The sequence below is a fragment of the Dioscorea cayenensis genome, chromosome 9 (assembly GCF_009730915.1).
Source record: "Dioscorea cayenensis subsp. rotundata cultivar TDr96_F1 chromosome 9, TDr96_F1_v2_PseudoChromosome.rev07_lg8_w22 25.fasta, whole genome shotgun sequence".
In the NCBI taxonomy this organism is placed as follows: domain Eukaryota; kingdom Viridiplantae; phylum Streptophyta; class Magnoliopsida; order Dioscoreales; family Dioscoreaceae; genus Dioscorea; species Dioscorea cayenensis.
This window is the reverse complement of record NC_052479.1, coordinates 2,875,005-2,881,660: the sequence shown is the minus strand read 5'-3', so window position 1 is coordinate 2,881,660 and position 6,656 is coordinate 2,875,005.

The window sequence follows — 6,656 nt, the reverse complement described above, 5'->3', positions numbered from 1 at the left end:
TAAGCCAAAATATATGTTCCATGTCATAAATCAAAATTTATGTATATATACATACACTGTTTGGTTTAAAAAAAACAAAAAAATAGAAAATAAAATAAAAGGTCAACCATCGATATTGATTGATAGATAGATAGATAGATAGCGTGGGAAAACAGGCATGTATATATCCATTCAGAATGGTATCTATATCTTGAAACTGTTCATTTGGAGTTTTCTTCATATTTATCTATATTTAAAATTATAGTATGTGTTTGGTTTTTTTTTTTCATGAAAATGATAATAAAATTTTGAGGAAATTCATTATTTCAATAATCTAAACACTTTCTTGTAATTTCACATAATAATAATAATAATAATAATAATAAGTGGAAATTGCCAAAAACAGCTCGTAAGTTTTGCGATATTGCAAAAAAGCACATTAGTTTTCTGACTCCTCAAAAACCCCTTCGCTTTTTGAATTGATGATTTTTTTAAACCCCAAACATCTAATAGTGATTGATAGAATTAATTTGGAATTTTTTTGACAAAATTATCCCTTGCGTGGGAAGTTGTGGCAAGTGTGACGGGATTTGACTATAATGCCCTTAGGGTGCTGATGAGTTTCTATTTAAAAAAATGAAAGCTTCATTTAAAAATATGAGGTATGAGGTTACATTTAAAAAAATGAGTTTCTATTTAAAAAAATGAGTTTTCTATTTAAAAAAATGAGTTTTTGGTTTAAAAAAATGAGTTTTCTGTTTAAGAAATGAGTTTTCTGTTTAAGAAATGAGGTTTTTGTTTAAAAAAATGAGGTCTCTGTTTAAGAAATGAGTTTTTTGTGGTGTATTTATCACCCCCAAAATCTCTTTATTGCAGGTTAGATTTGGGCCCGAGTGAGACAAAGCATGCGGCTCACGATCGCGATCAGCGTTGCATGAAAAAAATGGGATTTCAAGTTCGAGAGAAAAAGGTGCGACCTTTCGATGCCTTCGCTCGACGACGAGGGAGCATGCGGTCTTCCCGAGGTCGGCGGCGAAGAAGATGAAAAGAGATGAGGTCGACGGCGGGGAAGGCGATGAAAAGCGAAGGCGAAGGCGGGCGAGATCGAACCCTCGTCGGTGCCGTTTCCTCCCTCCGTTCTGCCATCGCGACTTAGGCGCCATGGATCGAAACCCCGGAATGATCCCTAACCCTAACCCTATTGCTATCCATGTTGCGGTCTCCGCGATCGAGAATAGTTCCGTTCAAGTTCATCTCGTCTTATCCGGCGTCACCACGAAGACCTCACCACTCCGACCATCGAGGAGCGTCGCCATGACCGGATCGCCAACGCCGATAAAGATTTCTCCTTTAAGACCCCACAGGCGAGACCACCTTCGAGATCGCTCGCCGGATCTGGAGCTCGGTGCTCAGCGTTCGCGAGATCAGCGACGATGAGATACTCGATGTCCCTACTCAATGAGGGTCTTTGTTTAAAAAAATAAAGCTCTCTGTTTAAGAAATGAGTTCTCCGTTTATATGCTTGTTTGTCTTTTGTTTAACTATCGATGTTTACATTTTAATATATTGCGTTTACGTTTAAAAAGTGCTTAAATATCGTTGTTTCTATTTAAATATGTACGAGTGCAACCTTTCGATGCCTTCGCTCGACGACGAGGAGCATGCGGTCTTCCCAGGGTCGGCGGCGAAGAAGATGAAAAGAGATGAGGTCGACGGCCAGGGAAGGCGATGAAGGCGAAGACGAAGACGGCGAGATCGAACCCTCGTCGGCTGCGCTTCCTCCCTCCGTTCCTGTCAGCGACTTAGGCACCATGGATCGAACCCGGAATGATCCCTAACCCTAACCCTATTGCTATCCATGTTGCGGTCTCCGCGATCGAGAATGGTTCCGTTCGAGTTCAGCCCGTCTTATCGGCGTCGCCACGAAGACCTCACCGCTCCGAGCCGTAGGAGCGTCGCCAGCCGGATCGCCCAGCGCCGATAAAGATTTCTCCTTTAAGACCCCACGGCGAGCGGCAGCCGAGATTGCTCGCCGGGATCCGGAGCTCAGCACTCAAGCGTTCGCGAGATCAGCGACGATGAGATACTCAATGTCCCTACTCAATGAGGTCTCTGTTTAAAAAATAAGCTCTCTGTTTAAGAAATGAGTTCTCTGTTTATATGCTTGTTTGTCTTTGTTTAACTATCGATGTTTCTGTTTAATATATTGCGTTTACGTTTAAAAAACTGCTTAAATATCGTTGTTTCTATTTAAATATGTACAGTGGCCAAGATTAGCTGGTTTTTATATCCGGGGATTAATTTATCACGTAAATATTTATTTTTTTCATTTAAATATTAATGTTTTTTTGTTTAAAAAAATGAGTTTTATGTTTAAAAAAATGAGGTTTCTGTTTAAGAAATGCGTTTTCTGTTTAAGAAATGAGTTTTTTGTTTAAGAAATGAGGTTTCTGTTTAAGAAATGAGTTTTTTGTTTAAGAAATGAGGTTTCTGTTTAAGAAATGAATTCTCTGTTTAAGAAATGAACTCTCTGTTTAAAAAAATGAGCTCTCTGTTTAAGAAATGAGTACATGCAAAAAGGAATGCAAAAAAGAATGAAAAAAATATATGCAAAAAGGTTTAAGGGCAATGATGGAATTTCATAATGCAGGGGGTAAAAAGGAAGTGAAACAATAAAGGAAGGGTTGTCTGAGGTATGCAAAACTCACAGGGGCTGTTTGGGAAGTTTTGAAATTATCGAGGGGTAAACAGTAATTTTCCCTAATAATAATAATAATAATAATAATAATAATAAAAAGTAACACCTTCTTGATTTATTGACACTGAGTCTTTTGTATAAGGTGTTTAGAGGACCCGGGATCAAACCCCAAATCCCATACGAGGGCATATGTGTGTTGAGATATTAACTCAAAACTTATACATGTCCTTGACTATTTTGACTTCGTTTATAGAGAGTGCTTGTAATCTATTTATTTAAAATATATAACAAAAATAAAATGAAATAAACAAGAAAAAATTCTTGATATATGAGTTTTTTTAGTTTTTTATTTCCAAAAAAATCAATTATGAGGAAGTGGGAAATATTTTTTTTAACCTTGTTCTAATGGATTTTAATTGTTTATTTAATTAAGTAAAGCGTTGACTACAAATTATATCAATTTATTAGTCAATAAATTAAATAATTTAATAATATTAAATTATGTATTTATTTATAGTGTCATGAAATATATAAATAAATCTTTAAAAAAAAAACCACTCTACTGTTAAAGAAATAAACAAAAGTTTAACAAAAAAATTAGCACAGTTTTTTAATCTCAATTTTTTTAACAAGAAATTAATATATTATGGGCTCATTTGTTGGATAGGATAAGTCATCAAGTCCATCTCTTATTTATTCAATTTTTTTTAATTTTATTCGGTGAGCCATGGCTTATGCTTGCCTATAAAAAAAAAATTCTACTTTTTTTTCTTTTTTCTTTTCTTTTTTACTTGACCTCACTTAAGATTTCGCTATATCTCTTCTTTCAATAGTCAAATTTTAGCTTGGATGAGAACTCTTAATAATGAGATTGATCCAAAAGATCCATTTTTCAAAAAAAATATATGTTAATTTTGTCAATTTATATCCTATCTTACAATTATTTTGTTCATTTCAAATGTAAAATAGAATAATAAAATGTTTTCCGATGAGTTATTTACTGCATATCAAATACAAGATAAGATCATATCTTTTCTAACTCCATCCGCATATCGTAATCCCCAAACATGCCCTATATTATTAATTATTTACATGTTAAAACATGAATCGTGATCTTCGACAAAGTTAATTGCTATCTATAGCTCAATAACATATGATAAGATTATCTATTAGTTATTTAAAAAAAAGAATATATATATATATATATAGAGAGAGGATGCATCCTCTGTCAACGTTCACAGATACGTAATCTGTGAACGTTGATATGGGCCGTTGGATTTCAATCCAACGGCTGCACACTGTTCTGTAAACAGTAATACTGTGCACTATTCATAAGTACAGTAAAAAGTGGGATGCACAGTGTTTTGATCTGAACCATCCAATCAATCTTAGCACAGTAACTGAATCAATCACAGCCATCCAACCTTATAAAAAGTACTGTACATCATCTGCGGACGACTCTACGAACGTCCGCAGATGATGTTTAGCCATATATATATGATACATCAACTATGGCGCTGTTGACGACAATGCAGTCATAGAGAGATTGAGAGAGGCATGCATGAAGTTGGTTGCCATGTAGGTGCTCCTAGAAATAGGATTTGACGGTTAAAATTTATTAATTACTGTTACAATTGAATTTAAATTAATGTGTACCCAAAATCAAATCCGTTAGATTTAAAATGTACAGATGACACATCCCCTCTTTTTTATATATATTCCCATATAACAAAAATTATAAGATATTTTATCATATTTTATCCACTTTTATTTTATTTATTTATTATTTTTAAAAAAGAACTCCAGTTTAAAATTTTAAAATTTTGTTTTTGCATCCAATAAACTATTTTCACATTTGCAAGAAGTATATATAATAAATAAATAAATAAAAACTCTGAAAATACTTCGAACTATCTCATTCACCATTTGACTTCTAAAACATTATGATTGTCTAGTGACATAAAATTGTTTTCATCTTCTTCTTAGAATTTAAAATTATATCTTTAATTTAGTAGCTTAGAATTTAAAGTTATAATAAAAAAAAATCACATTTTTAATATATAAAATAAATAGTGCAGTCAAACAGCAGGATATAAAAAGTAATTTTTTTTATTTTGAAAGTCAAATATAAAACATAATTTTATATTTTAAAAACATGTTTTTATCTATCAAAAAGTACTACAAGTTAAAGAAAAAGATCCTCAAATCTTAATCTTATAAAAGAATTTTCCCTAAGAGGCCAACCAATTCCCCACATCACCAAATCTGAATAGGAATTCAAAAAGAGCATGGACCATCTTAATAATTAACTCTTATTATATATATATATATATATATATATTGATTTTTTTTTTTTTTGACAAAGTCCACAAGCAACAAAGCAAAGAATAAATGGGTATAAAAGGTGTACCAGTTACAGTGGTTTGATTGACCTCTTGGGAATAATTCCCCACCATGTAACTCTATAAGAGAGAACGAGAGGTAATCCTCACACAGAACTCCCAGGAAAAATGAATTGTAATATGAGAGATTTAAACTTGAGATCTCTCAATCACAACCATGGATAGTTACCATTGGGCTAGCCCACCATTTCTATGTATATATTGATTTTATAAAAAATTTGATCAACTAACAAATCCATTAAAAACTAAAGAATAATATACATTAAGAGAATACTCATTAAAATAATCTAAATACAAAGAGAAAAAAACCTCTTTAGAAGTGTCATATTTGAAAAAAAAATCAAACTGAGTAATTAACCGCGGTGGTCTATGCAATCTCAATTTTATTATTATAATTACAATTGCTTTATAACAAACTTTTAACTGTTGACTCAAAAAACATAGAACTTGACGTTTTATCTTTTTGTATTCTTATGTCTTAGGCGGATGATTTCTGCAGATGATTGGTTCTCTGTAGCCGTCTGTTGTTCTTTTTCTCTTTAGCGGTTAACTGTTTCTATTAGTTGGAGTTTGTTGAGCGTTATTTTGTTTTTGTTTTTTCACTGTTGTCGTTCTTGTTGTTTGTAACCATCCTACTTTTTAAAATAAATATTTATGATTTATCTATCTAACTGCCACTATTAAGTGCAGCTGTGGCTTGTTTGTACTGCCGCAGGTGGATAATTAAGATTTTCTATAGCAACTTTTGTTATTTTTTCATCAAAGACAATTAACCACTACCGTTGGTTTGGATGTTCTTTAATTGTCGTGTTCTTTTAAAATAAATATATATAATTTATCCATTTTATTTTAAAAATAAAAATAAAATTGAAAACACCAAATACACAATAATAACATCTCATATCAAAGTAAAACACCATCACAATACTACTTCTTGAGTTTTCCCTCCACTCATTTTTTCCTTCCTTTGTATGACATTCAATTTTTCTCTTGCAAAAGATGTAAGATTTCATTCAATCAATTTTTTAATATATTTTCATAATTTTCAGAATGCACATACACATATAAAAGTACTTCTGGATTAATTTATCCAAATATAAAATACAGAAAATCACTTACCTTATTTTGAAAAACACTTTTTTTAAAAATCCTTCTACTAAATTGAAAAAAACACTTTTTACTTAAGCAAATCCAAACAAGGCCGAAAACGTGCACAACTTCAACAAAACACTTTATTAAGTAAGAATTTGAACAGACCCAACCATGTTAAGGCTTGGTAACAACTGGTCATAATAAAAAAAAAATACAATAATTTCAGCCATAACTAATATACAAACTTCTCATCAATTGTTTCACATTATTAATCAGAAGCATGAGGGGGATGATATAAATAAAGTCTTGTTAAGACAAAAAGCTCCTGTTTTTGTGCATGTTAGGAGCACCAAACCCCATAGATTCTGAATCAATCTTTTAATACTTACTAAAACTGTTTTTTTTCCCCTCTCATTAACATTCATATATATTTTTTGCTTAATGTTGGGTTGGAAGGGAGTGGAGTGTTAGTTATTGACAAGGGA